Genomic DNA, 14,750 nt, shown 5'->3' with positions numbered 1-14,750 from the left:
TATTTGCACTTGCATCATTTCCGCGCTCCAAAGACTTGTGGCTTGAATGTCGCCGCCTTGAAGATGACGAAGGGGAAGAAGACTTGATCAAGGCTCTAATCTCCTCCATCTTTGCATCTTGCTCCTCTTTATGTGCGGAAAGCTTCTTGTCAATGTAGTCCCTTTTCCTTGCTTCGGAGTGACGAATGTCGATGGAGATGTTCTCGATGCGCTCTCATAATCTTAATTGTGAGCCTTGCATTTGTCGTTGTAGATCGAAGATGGACGCTTTGGAGATGTAGTTGTTCACGCCGTCGTTGTTGTCATAGACCAGAGAGGAAATGCCTTGCCTATCCGTCACAAGACTCGAGCAAATATGAGTGGGAGAAAGGGAAGAACTTATACCAATGTACCTTGACCGATGTTGACGATGAATCAAGTTGACTCAAATGCGGACAATGAAATAGCACTATTGGTACCAATCCTTGTCGGTTCTCACACCTACACAAGTAAGGCTTATAGTGGAGCTCGGTGAGGATAGTGGCACACAAAATTTGATGCAAAATGTTAGCAAGAGTCAATAATGTTGAAAGTGATTCACAAATTCGCAAGCGAAACAAATGGACCAATAGCAATATGTGGCACACGGAAACACACACACGGATAGATAAATGGGGTCGTGCAACCAAGGAATGAGCACAAAATGTGGAATCCACGGAAAATGCTCGTGTTGCACAACTCAAGAGAGACTCTAGCACGATTGCTCTATGGGCGGATATGACACTTGTGCACAACCTATAAGATGCAAAAAATATGGAGTTCTATCCCAAGTATGCTATGCTATGTATGGTTCCCAGTGTTTCTCTCAAGATGATCCAAGATGATCGGATATGACAATCTTATGTGCAATGTGGTATGATGCTATGGCACTTGCTTACAAGCTTCTGTGCTCTCTTTGTTTTGCTTAAAAGCTTTATTTCTCTTTTTTTTGTATGGCGAATTTTGCACAATGCACAAACCAAGATAGCAATTGTGTATATGCGGGAACAAACTTGAGACACAATGGATGATATGATACCAAGATGATATGGTATGGTATGTAATGGAAGGTATAGACAACTAATGTGCACAAGTCACGTTGCCGGCAATACTCAAATGGCTAGTCTCGATAGGCAAGTAACGCAAAATGGGCTAGGGGTTAACAATGCAATGGCAAGGGGGATATACAATGGTGTCGTCGAGGTTACCGTCCTTTGCGATGACGAGTGGCGGTGTTCTTGATGTAGATACCAAGAAGATGGAGACTCGTCCCTAAGTAGCCGAAACACCTTAGGAAACGGAAAAACCGTGAACTCAAAATCTCAAATGACAAATGTCAAATGGTGGTAGCGGAAAGCGGTGGTGGTTTTGCACTAGGTAATGCGGAAGTGGGATGATGGGTTATGCGAGTCAATGTTGAAGTTGCCGTCCCTAAGTAGCCGAAACACTTTAGGAGACACAACTCACAACTCAAACAAAATTGGGTTAAGTTGGGGTGGAAATGTATGGTGGGCACGTCTATGCGGAAATGGTGGTGGTGGTTGATGAAGAAGCAATCGTCCCTAAGTAGCCGAAACACCTTAGGAGACTCGAATCACTACTCAAGCAACCACTAATGCTATGGTGAACAAAATGGGTTAGTTTGCGGAAGTCGGTGGTGGCTATGCGGATGATATGGTGGAGGGCCTAGGCAAACTTGCCAAATTTTGAAATATTTGATGGAATCAAATGGTGTTGGTGGTATTTTTGTGGGAAGGGGGAGGTCAATAGCTTCAAAACGAGCTAAAGAACGTCAAAATCGGAGTTTGGATGAATTAGTTATGGACAAAACAAAAATCAGCCAAAGTCTGAAACTACAGGTTACGGACGTCCGTAAATGGACGGATGTCCGGTGCGTCAGACGTCCGGGAAAGACGGAAATCCGTAAATTTGGCTCTGGTTAGGGGTTCCGGTCGTCCAGAAAGGTCGGACGTCCGGTCGTTCCTGGGGCTCCGGACGTCCGTAAAACTCCGGTCGTCCGGTGGGTCGCGGTTAACGCGAGATCCGGGGCGCGAATTTGGGCGGAAAATGGAGATTTTGGGGTGAAAATAGACGAGATTGCGTGGATGAAAGATGGGGAAACTTGGGGAAATGCTAGATCCACTTGAAACCAAGCAAATCCATGGATCAAAATCAACAAAACATCATCAAACCAACAAATCACAAAAAAAAATTGGGGGCTATTTTTAGTGGGGATTTTCGGATTTAGGACGAAATCAACAAAATCAAGCTAGAAAACGAGGGGTAGGGGCTCCAAAAACGTGATCAACGTGGCTCATGATACCAAGATGATGTAGGGCGGAACCCTAGGGGCCGATCTTTCACGTTTGGAGTAGATCCTATGGGGGAAACACGAAGAACGCGCGGAAAACACAATGGAGAACACGAGGAGAAACGAGAGGATCACTAAACCGACAAGTAATCGATCACACAAAGGCTAGATCACCGAACACATGAGGTAGCACAAGATTCAAAATCAACAAAGGAAAGATACAAAGTTAGCCGTTCTTCTCCGAGAGGAGGTCTTGAATCCACGAGGGGATCTTCCCGTAAAGGGGTCTTGAATCCAAGTGGATCTTCTCCGAAGAGGCCGCGGTCTCTCACGAGGAGGAGATCCGATGGATGAGCAAGTCTCTATCTCACAAATCAGCTAAATCAACGCTAACGCTCACTAGGTGGTGGGAGAGGTCTATTTATAGTCTAGGTGAATGAAAGGGTAAGTGGCTTCGGCCCAACACACGGGCGGACGCACAGGCGTCGGACGTCCGACAGGTACCGGACGTCCGGTGGCTCGCGAAGGTCTGGTCGTCCGGTACATGTCGGACGTCCGGCGTTTTGGCTCTGGACAGGGGGCGTCGGACGTCCGGTCGGCGTCGGTCATCCGGGCGTTGGAGAGTGTCGGACGTCCGGAGTCTGGAGGTCGTCCGGGCGCTGTAGGTTGCCTCAGCTGCGGTCGATCTGGCTGGTGGAGTCTCCAGGCGTCGGACGTCCGGAGACCGTCGGTCATCCGGTGGCTGTCGGACGTCCAAGCGTTGTAGCTTCCCAGCAGCTCTTCCTCTTGTTCCTCGCGCTTGGTGTCCTCACCGTCTTGTCCAATGCTCGTAGCTGTTCCATGGCCTTCCTCTTGGTTCCTGGACATGCATAGCACACATGTTTGAGGTAGTAGCCATGTCTCACATGTGGAAAGTGAAGGCTCAGAGAGGAGCGAGTTCACCTTGTGTTCAATGGTGTATCTTCGAGGTATCGTCATATGTCCTCTTAGGGTTTGGAGAGTAGTCGGAGTGTACATGGGGATGAACGTGGGATGCTCCGCATCATCGGGCCTTCACCACATCATCCGCTATACCACCAGCGACTTCCACAACCTAACCCATTTTGTTCCCCATAGCATTAGTGGTTGCTTGAGTAGTGATTAGAGTCTCCTAAGGTGTTTCTTCTACTTAGGGATGGTTACTTCTTTATCAACCACCACCATAACTTCTGCATAACCTTGCCCACCATACATTTCCGCCACCCAACTTAACCCAATTTTGTTTGAGTTGTGGGTTGTGTCTCCTAAGGTGTTTCGGCTACTTAGAGTTGGTGACCTGAACTTCGACTAGTATAACCCATCATTTCATTTCTGCAATCCCATTAAGCTTCCAAAACGACCACCGCATTCCACTACCAACATTTGACATTTGCCTTTGGAGATTTTGAGTTGAGGTTTTTCCTTTTCCTAGGGTGTTTCAGCTAACTAGGAACGTTTCAACATCGACAACACCGCCCCTCAACTTCGCCAAGGATTCAACATCGGCCACTTCACCATTTTGACACCCTAACCGTGCGAGAATGTTAACCTCTATATCATCTTGGTATCGTGGTATCCCATCATTGTACATTCTTCTTGCCATTGTATCGATAACCCCTAGCACATTTTGCGTCACTTGCCTATCGAGACTAGCCATTGAATATCACTGGCAACATTACTTGTGCACATTAGTGATCATCGATCCGCCCTTCCATTGCATACATACCATATCATCTTTGGTATCATCATATCATCTCTTGTGTCACAAGATTGTTCCCGCATATGCACAATTGCTATCTTGGTTTGTGCATCGTAGCCATATAAAAAAAGAGAATAAGCTTTTAAGAAAAAGAAAAAGAGTGAACAAAGAGCTTGTAAGCAATACCATATCATCATACCGCATTGCACATAAGATTGTCATATCCGATCATCTTGGATCATCTTGAGAAGATCACCGGGAAAATCATACATATAGCATACTTGGGATAGAAGTTGTTGCATTTTTGCTTTGTAGGTTATGCACAAGTCTTGTATCCGCCTATTGAGCAATCGTGCTAGCGTCTCTCTAGCATTGTGCAACAAGAGATTTTTCTCTGTATTCCACATTTCGAGCTCATTCCTTGGTTGCACGACCCCATTTATCTATTCGTGTGTGTGTTTACATGTGCCACATATTGGTATTGATCTACTTGTTTCACTTGCGAATTTGTGAATCTATTTCAACATTATTGACTCTTGCTAACATTTTGCATCAAATTTTTGTGCCACTATCCTCACCAAGCTCCACCAAAAGCTTTACTTGTGTAGGTGTGAGAATTGACAGGATCAAGTACCAATTGTGCTATTTTCTTACAACATTATTGAGTTATCATTGTCGGAGTAATGGGCCACGGGTAGGCTAACCCGAGGCCCAGAACCTTTCAAAACATCGGGGCAGACTGCGCCCCTCAAGACCCCACGATGAAGAGCCGCCTCCTGGGAGTCGGCAACAACTGTCCTTCACGGCCGAGTCCCAGGGACGACTTCGAGTCAAGCCAACTTTTTGCTGACGGCTTCGAGTTAAGCCGACTCTTGGCTGACGACTTGGAGATGAGCCGACTCTCGGCTGGCTACTCTAAGATAAGACAACTATGGGAGTCGGCCCGCAAATCCAACCTTCTCCTGCCTTCGCCACGATGGACAGGGGAGGGGTACGGTCATTGCGTGGCCGTCTCTACCCTGCCTACGAGGGGCTGGCATGGCTACAGTGCGCCGTATCGCTGGAGATCTCCATCGTGGCGCGACACTGTTGCCATGCCTGCCCTAACCTCAGCCTCGGTGGGCGGCGCACTGTGCCCACGACGGCTACCTGTATGGCCCGGAGACGTCGGGACCCGCTCGTCAGCGGGAGAACAGAAGACGGCGAGAGCGCCCCGAAGACGGACCCGTGGGAGACGACCCCCTGGAGTCGGCCAGCCCCTCCCACGGGCCCCACATGCCATTAACCAGACCAGACGGAGAATGGCGACAGTGATCGCCCGCCAGGCGGCGGCACTGTTGCCATGACCCCATGACCAAGCCAGCGTCATCAGAAGCACTGCTACAGTACCAGGCCCGTCGGCGGGCCCCAGCAGTCGGCGGAGAAGACGGCGGCCTGAGAGACAGACGGCTGGGACCCGCGCCCAGCCGGATTACCATTGTATCCCTGGGGGGCAGACCTATATAAGCCCCCCGGGGCACCCATGCAAGGGGGATAGCTTCTCTAGGATTAGACCCGATCATATAGGAAGGAAGGAGCTAGCCTTGCCCTCTCCCACCTCCAGAAAACAGCTCTACGAGCAACATTGTATTCACTTTGCCATAGTGATCATGCGGAGACCCCGCAGAGCAGCAGTAGGGGTGTTATCTCCTCGGAGAGGCCTGAAGCTAGGTAAGATCTGCCGGCGTGCATGTCTTCGCATCATCCCGCTTCCGGGCACCGGCGACGTTCTACTCGCTCCCACCATGATAAGCCATCCGTTGGCATATGTCGTACCCAACCCCCGACAATCATTGATTCATCTTCAATAGTGGATAAGGTACATTGGTCTAGTTCTTTCCTTTCTCCCACTCACAATTGCTCGAGTCTTGTGATGGATAGGAAAAGCATTTCACCTCCAGTCTTTGACGACAACGATGGCGCGAATAACTACGTCACCATCACTCACACCGGCGAACTACAATGAGCAATGCAAGGCGCACAATCTACCTTGTGTAAGCGCATCTAGAACCTCGCCATCGACATCTGTCACTCCGAATCATGGAAAAGGGACTACTTCGACAACAAGTTTTGCACACAAAAGGAGGAGAGTGATGCAAGTATGGAGGAGATTTGGGCCTTGTTGGTCAACTATTCTTCCCCTTTGTCATCTCCAAGGCGGCGGCGAGCAATTCGATCCTCTTCGGAGCGCACATGCGATGCAAGTGCAATTCATCCACGTCCACATCTACATGGTGACCATCATCACATTCATGATCCCCATCGTCATGAAGGAAAAATCACCTCCAAGAACCATCTGCACGATGACGATGAAAGACATCTACTATGAGCTCAAGCCTGACAATGACACAATCATCATGAAGATGCTCGAGACGCACACACCTACAAGTCCCAACAAGCTCTACATCAAGCTACGACTAAACTTCATGAGCAGAAGAGAAGACCGCGAGACAAGCACTACCAAGAGGAAGCTACGGCTACGACCACCACCACTTCGGCATCTTCGCCAAGTGTTATCAAGGAATCTTCGCCTTTTGATGTACAACATCTTTGCCTAATTCCCACGAGTACTCCTAAATTGACATCATCAATTCCAAGGCGACCACCTACAAGCGAGGGCGACACTTCCATCTTCGGAAGCCCCTCAAGGAAGATAGTCGAGCATGCGAAATTACCTTCGGTCATGGAGATGAGCTACATGGTGCCACATCATATGGGCCTCATACTAGACGACGACAAGACGGTCGAGCAAGGGCCATCCTGATAGAGGCAGGGTGTCCTGATCTTCCGATGAGATGATAACTATCGATTCAGTGGACTCGACTTTGACGATCCGACTACAAACGTGCACGACGTTGCGCCTTAGCAATTGCTAAACCAACTCTGAGAGGTTATTGCCCATGCCGAAGCACAATCAACCTAACCATGAAGGTCTATTCCTGCAAGCAATCAAAGAACAAGCAAAAATATGATAAAACAATCTGAATATTCTGAATATGGATGAAGAATTGATAATGGTGGGGATCCGAAAGTGATCTTGGTCTGGTCGTTGGACACAAATGAAGTACACGAACTTTCGTTGGCTAACTTTTAACTAAAAAAATCCCAAGGAAAAGCTACTAGATGGATCTACTTATATAGGAGCAAGTGGTGGCAGCCAAGGAGGTGGGAGGGCGTCCCAAGGCAGCCTAAAATTAAACCTACATCATACAAGGCTCATGGGCCCAAGTGGAGGTGATGCAACACCTTTGGACTTGGAGTTTGACTCGGATTCTGCTGCAGGGTCAGATTGTTTCGTCGATAACTCAACGCTCCTGATGAATTTTAAGGTGAATCCAATTCGGTTGGGAATAGCACGAAATCTACTTTCAGAGTCCATGTGAAAGAGATCTTGGCGTTTTGAGTCAGGTATGTCTGTGCAGTCCAAAACTGAATCCAGAACGGGAGAGACTTGGACTCTATCTTCTCTTGGCCCAAAACAAAGGTGAGAGGACTTTTGGAATATCACCTAAACATATCTTTTCCCCTTATCTTCATATGTGCATTGTACAAATGTACCATACACCTGCAATTAGAAATGACACAAAAGTTTGTGAAGTATTTTTGTCCTGGATGACATAAATAAATTATTGCATAGTTTGCATTAGAAATCACCTCACAAATATACATTTATGCAATATTTTTGGTCGTATCCAAGGTAGTCATGTCCTCATCATCCCCCCTTCTTGAAAACAAAGCCGTTCTCGGTGTTGCTTAATCTGAAATGTGGCTAACAAAAGAGACATGGTGTACACGTTGTATATGTATATGTCATCTATTTTTACTTCCCTTGGTTTTTGCACATATGACACATGTATACATGAGTAACCTTCATAGTTCATAAAATCTAAAGCCAAAATATTATCACAAGAAGTAGAAGGCATGAAAATATTGCAACTCAGTTTGCACATATAAGTGAAGCTCTTATTCATTTCAAAAGATTGACAATGTTCATCATTAAACTATCCTAATATTGGTGAATAAACCTTACTTGAATCAAATTTACATGCTACAACATGCTTAAATAAGCAAACATGCAATAAGTCATTAGTCACAGAATCATCACCAAGATTAGGGGTCATATGAAAATGATTAAACATTGGTTCTTTTGCATCAACTGTTAATTCAATGGGTGCACTTCAAACTGTTGGTATTTCAGTTGTTTGATCACGTGACGCATTCATGACACTAACACAATTCTCTAAAATAGGCGGTGTGCCCAAATCAATAGTTAACTCAACACATGATGTATTCAAGTGGGTGCATCAACTGTTAATTCAATGGGTGCACTTCAAACTGTTGGTATTTCAGTTGTTTGATCACGTGACGCATTCATGACACTAACACAATTCTCTAAAATAGGCGGTGTGCCCAAATCAATAGTTAACTCAACACATGATGTATTCAAGTTAACTCGGCATGCATCATTCTCATGTGAAAGTGGAAAATCTGTACCTTTGTCATTACCTCTTATGATCAACTCAGATGATGTAGGCACTGTCGGTGGTGATGTATCACATGGTGTAGATGATGTATTCCTCGCAACAACGGATGTGGTTGTCATAGTACGCCTAGTAGTTGAAGAAACATCCGTATCAACACTTGGAATGTGCACCATGCGCTTGTTCTCCTTGTGGGCAACATGTTGTTTTATTTCCTATTCATCTTTGCAAGCAAGAAGAAATAAATAGTCCATAGGATAACACTCTTCATGAATTAGTATCTCTTGAATATCACGGTTTAATCCTCCCCAAAATCTATCCATAAAATCTTCACTTTCTTCTAAAAATGAGTGCAACAATGTAGTTTGTAAATCATCATAATATTTTGTTACCGTGCCAGTGCCTTGTTTTAAATGTTGTAATTTTTTAATCATGCCACAAGTATAATAAACATCAACAAATCTATCTCTCATGACAAGTTTTAAATCATCCCAAGTAATAGGCATAAAATCAGGGTTTAACCGACAATATTCACTCCACCAAATTAGAGCAAAGCTACTGAAAGTACTAACCGCAGCTTGAAATTTTCCACTCTCACCAAAATTATGAGAAGCAAATATAGCATTTATTTCGTACTCCCATTCAATACATATATCAGGTCTAAAACGACCAGTAAATGGTGGCATAGAAACATTAACCCGATTATGTGCATTCTGATGTTGTTGCTCCTCTTGTGATGGTTGTTGTATTTTCTTAGGTGGTGGCAAATCTCCCACGATCGATGAAGCCCAAAAACTAACAATTCTGGAACCTTCCATGATTAGTAGAAACAAGATACAAAATTTGAGAATAATGTTCCTATGAACTACTAGGATGTGGTGGTAAAGCGCTCATAGTAAAGCAAATACCAATATCTTACAAGTTCTTACCATGCAGCAGGTGGTGACAAGCAACCAACGGTGTCAAATAACTCCGAAGATTGAGTAAAGCAATTGATAGGGGAACATACGTATACACGGTGTAGAAATATGTGTAGCTTAGAAGGCTTAAATATATGGTAGCAAAAGATTAGCAATAATCAATTTAGAGATCCAATGTTGAATACACGCTCAACGATGGTACTGTGCTGGTCCTAGGCTAGACCAGACTAGAGATGCGAGCCTAGAACACTAATGAGGTAATGGCGTAGCACAACTAGCATCAATAAAGGATATGAAGTAGCTGTGGACAGCAAGATAAAAGTGAATATCACAATAGTAGTAAAGATAATGATGTGAAATAACTATCAAGTAGGATATACCAACAACTTTCTCCAACTTTCCTGTGGCAAAGTTTATGCCAATTTTCTAATAATTTTCTAAATAATGGCACTGACTCAAGTTTTCAAACGCAAAAAGAATCACTCAATTATGAGTTAATATGAGGAGTCAAAAAATTCTAAAACTGGTCTGAAAAACTGGAAGAAGCTGTGTTCGCGAACTTCAGAGGGCAAAAAGACCTATAGAAGCCAATTTTGAGGTGTCAGATATTGAACTAGCTTCTACAACTATTTAGATGCGGCTCGTCGCTAGCTTTAATTTGAGTACTCATGGGCCAAAACGGACTTTGTATGAGGAAGACATGCCTGTTTTACTGAACAGTGCACAAAACAGATTCCTATCCGAATTCAACTGCGAGATTGACTCTGGATAGATCCAATTTTTGTTTTTTTCCTTCTCTCGTTTTTTTCCTCACACTTTTTTCTTCTTTTTCTTTCTCTCCTTTTTTTCTCTGACTCTTTTTTTTACCTTTTCTCTCTCTTTTTTCTCTGTCTGTCGGCATCCTGGATTACGGGGTATCCAGCCTTGCCTGCCTGCGGCCCACCACATGGCTCCATCGATGGCCTGGTACGGCTCGGCTTCATCATCGACAACACAAGACCCTCGCGAGGGGCCAAGCCTCGCGAGGCAGACGACGCCAAGACCCCCGAGGGGATCGGCCTCCTCAGGCCAGCTCCTGAGGGGCGGAGAGTTCTATTCAAGGTTTGCCTCATGAGGCTCAGCTAACATGAGCCATGACGACCAAGGCCAGGCGGACGCAGAGCATAGGTTTCCTCTTCGGTGCAAAGGAGGCAAGCCACAGGGATGGAGTCCCGAGGAATCAGCCAAAGGTTGCCATTTCGGTGCAACGAGACCAAGACTGCCAGGATGGCAGGACGGAGGTCATCGACGAGCCCACCATGGTGTCACGACCAGAGGCTTTCCGCAGGCGAAGACTATTTTTGTCAGGATAAGCTATACTACTTGTCCCCTTTCAAATCCGACCGTTGTGGGATCCCTTCCCGCCAACATTTGGGAAGAGGACTGAGGCCACTATCCATTATAAATAGGACTAGCCACCACCATAGTAGGGGGGACAAGCCGAGCTGGCACACACCACACCAGCTCAAGAACACCTTACCTCCTGAGGCCAGTTCATCCACTATACTAGTTCATCCTCAGCCCTTCGAGGCAATCCACCAAAATGCTAGAGTAGGGTATTACACCGCAAGGTGGCCCAAACCAGGATAAACTGTTGTGTCTCTGTGTCTCTTTGAGCTCGACGTGCTAGGCTTAGGAGGATCGGCAAGTAGGCAGACTGGGTAGGTTGAGATCTCCGCAAGCACCCCAGAGTTTGAACCTCTCAAGGGTTTGCGGATCCCATAATCCGATATTTGGCGCGCCAGGTAGGTGTCGGATGTTGGGTTCCGGCAGACCCTTAAGGTTTGAACTCTGGGGTGCGCACGAAGACCTTCCCCCTACCACTCCACGCCCGATCGCCTCACGAGAATTTAAGCTAAAACGATGAACAACACGAGGGACACAAGATTTATACTGGTTCGGGCCACCGTTGTGGTGTAATACCCTACTCCAGTGTGTGGTGTGGTGGATTGCCTTAGGGGCTGATGATGAACAGTACAAAGGATGAACAGCCTCACGAGAGGTGTTCTTGAGCTGGTGCAATGAACTACTCGGATGAGTTCGATCGCCTCTTGGATGCCGATCAGATGCCCCCTACTGTGGTGGCTATCCCTATATATATAGAGGCCCTGGTCCTCTTCCCAAATATTGAGCGGGAAGGGCGCCAACAACGGCCATTTCAATGGGGAACATCTAGTACAAGCTATCCTGACTAAAGTTGGTCTTCGGCTGCCAAAGGCACTAGCGATGACGCCGTCCTGGGCTCCACGGTGACCTCCATCCTGCCGCTCAGTTGGTCTTGGTCTCGTTGCACTGAAATGGCAACCTTTGCCTGATGCCTCGGTACTCCACGCCTGTGCTTGCCCCCTTTGCACCAAAGAGAAAACAAGGACATCCACAGGCCGGCGCTCGCCTGGCACCCGCCTGGTCTTGATCGTCATGGCTTGCGTCACGAGCACCTCGCGAGGTACCCTGCCTTGATCTTTCTGCCTCCTCGCGAGCATGCCTGGCGAGGCCGTTCCTGAGGAAGTCATGTGTCGTCCGCCCCGCGAGGCTGGGCCCCTCGCGAGGGTCTTGAGTCTTGCGGTGATGAAGATGGGCCGTACTGGGCCACCACTCGGGCCACGCCACAGGCCGCAAGCAGGCAAGTCTGGGGACCCCCATTCACAGAACGCCGACAGTAGCCCCCGGGCCCAAGGTGCGCTCGGACTTGGCTTAGCGGAGAAGCGAAGGGGCAAGTGCGGAGCGCCGCGGGCCCCATCAGCCTGTGGCCTTGGGCGCCATGTGGCGGTTGATTGGACATGGGCGCCTCTGCTTCCCCACGCTTCCTCATTACGCGCCTGGCTAGGCGGCCACGAGGATTGTACACAGTTATCCTTCCTTTGCTGCCTGCGTGCTTCTTGTTCCCTTTTCCTCCTTGAGCCTCTGCTTATGCCTCCAATCCATCTCGAGTTCTTCCCCTTTCTATTGCCATGGCGCCCACAAAAAAGGACAAGGGGAAGAAACCTGCGCCTTCATCCAGCGCACCTCCGGCGGCTACTCCTGTCGTAGACAAGTCACTCAAACTCAATCTGGAAGCCCTGGAGAAGGTCAGCTCTGTGCTTCCCTCTAGCTTCAATGAGTGCGGGAAGACGACGGTCTGGCCCGCGTCCCATGCCTCCTTCGACAGGATTGTCACGGAGGTCCGATTCTTTGCCGACGCCCTGTGGGCGGGCTTGGTTCCCCCCTTTTTCACTTTCTTCAATGTGGTGCTCTCCAATTACCAGATCCACATGATGCATCTTGTCCCCCAATCCATTACTCTGCTTGCTGTCTTCGCCTTCGTCTGCGAGGCCATGGTGAGGATTCCTCCTTCCGTTTCCCTTCTGCGCCACTTCTTCTCTCTGCACTTGTCCGACCCTTCCCGGTGTTCGGGATGCGTGAGCTTCCAGGCCGTGCCGGAGATGGCTGTCTCGGGGGTCGACTTTGGCATCCCACCTTCTGCGAGCGGGTTCCGAGAGCGGTGGCTGTATGCGGACGTTAGGGTGCCCAGTCCCCTGCTCGCGCACCATGCTGCCAGCTATTCCCAATCCTGGTTGGGGTCACGAGGAATTTACGAGCCCCCAGCTTGCTTTCACCTTGCATCGCTTCGAGAGGCTGAGGAAGCTCGGAGTGACGGTGCCCAAGGTGATGAAGGAGTTCCTCTGGCGCCGCATCGCTCCTCTCCAGCGCCATTCCCGCCCAATGTGGGCTTACTCCGGTCGTCAGGACCGTATGAGGCTCCAGGAAGGGGATATTGCACCTAAGACGCTGAAGAAGGTGTTGCAGGTCCTGACTAGCGACCCCTCTCCTGGCAGCGTTGGTCATGGAGGCTCCCTGTTGTACTTTTGCACAAACAGGGTCGACTTCGTGAGGCAAATGCCCTCCTTCGACGAATGGGGGCTGCGCCCGGCTGGCCTCGCGGGGCCCCATGAGAACCCGGTTGCCGAAGTCCTTCCCCTAGTCGCCCGTGCCGACCTTGCCTCAGGAGTCGATGCTGGGAGGCAAGCATTGGCAGGAGCTGGGGGGCCTGATGTCGAGGTGCTGATGTCGCGCGGGGCTCCCAAGGCGTCATCGTCCGGAGCTCATGGAGCCCCTCTCGAGGTGGTGGCTGATGAGAGGGCGCAATTTGCGGCTCCCGAGGCCGAAGCCCCCGAGGCCTCGGCAGGCCACCACGAGGTGGCACCTGACCGCTTCTCTCAAGCTGCTGCCCTTGATGTAGGCCGTCCTGATGCCTCGGCTCCTATGCCATGCGCCGGCCCTCACGTCGCGAGCTTGGGCCGGTTCCGCATAGATTTAGAGGCCCTCCGCAAGAGGAAGGAGGCTTCTGGTGATGAAGATCGCCCGTTCCGCCCATTGAAGCACAGGAAGTACTTCGCCATGGATGAGTAAGTCCCTCCTTCTTATAGTTCCTTGTTTGCCGCTCCCTTTGCTGACCGTGGCCTTTCAGGATCCCCTCGGACGAGCCCACGGAGCCAGCTGAGGAGCCGCTTCCTCAGGCTTCTCCTCCCTCACCGACCTTGCTTGTCCCGAATCTGCGTGCCGCCCTTGATGCAAGCTCGGCTGGAGAGGCAAGCCGGCCTGCGGTGCACCTTGAACCTGTCGGCGCGCCGCTCTTCCCTGGTGAGCTTTCCTTGGGCACAACCAGCTTGCCCTGAGTTCCTCCACTGATCTTAGGCAGCGAGTGACTGAAGTCGATCTTCAGATCCCCAGCGGGAGGTGGATTGATGCCTGGCTGGGTCCCTTGTGGGGCCCGCCCGATGATCGCAGGGGCGCCAGCCCCCAACCCCCTGCCAAGAGGGGTGAACCACTCCAGGGCCCTCCGCTAGCGTCGATGGCGGAGGATGACGTTGACGACGTGCTCAAGCGTGCGCGGGAGCGCAGCGCTGTCCGCCAAGAGTTCCTCCAGAGGGTGGCTGATGCAGTGAGCCAGCTTGGCATAGAGCTGGCGGGCGAAGACGCGCGTCTCGAAGTTGAAGGCTTGAGGCTGGTCGAGGAGCGGCGCAAGCTGAAGGCGGTTGTTGGTCTCGCGCGCCACCAGCGTGATCTCGACAATGCCAAGGCCGAGGCATCTCTGGTGGCTTCTCGGGAGGCCTGCGCCCGAGCCATCGAGGAGGCTTAGGAAGCAGATCGGCGACGTGAAGCTGTGGAAGAGCGTGCGTGGGAGCTCCAAGAATGGTGCAACTCCTTGGAGCAGCAGGCGGAGTTGCGCCGAACCGCCCTTGCGT

This window comes from Triticum dicoccoides, chromosome 1B, assembly GCF_002162155.2.
Source record: "Triticum dicoccoides isolate Atlit2015 ecotype Zavitan chromosome 1B, WEW_v2.0, whole genome shotgun sequence".
NCBI classification, from domain to species: Eukaryota; Viridiplantae; Streptophyta; class Magnoliopsida; order Poales; family Poaceae; genus Triticum; species Triticum dicoccoides.
The sequence above is the reverse complement of the archived record's forward strand: the minus strand, read 5'-3'. Positions refer to the sequence as shown.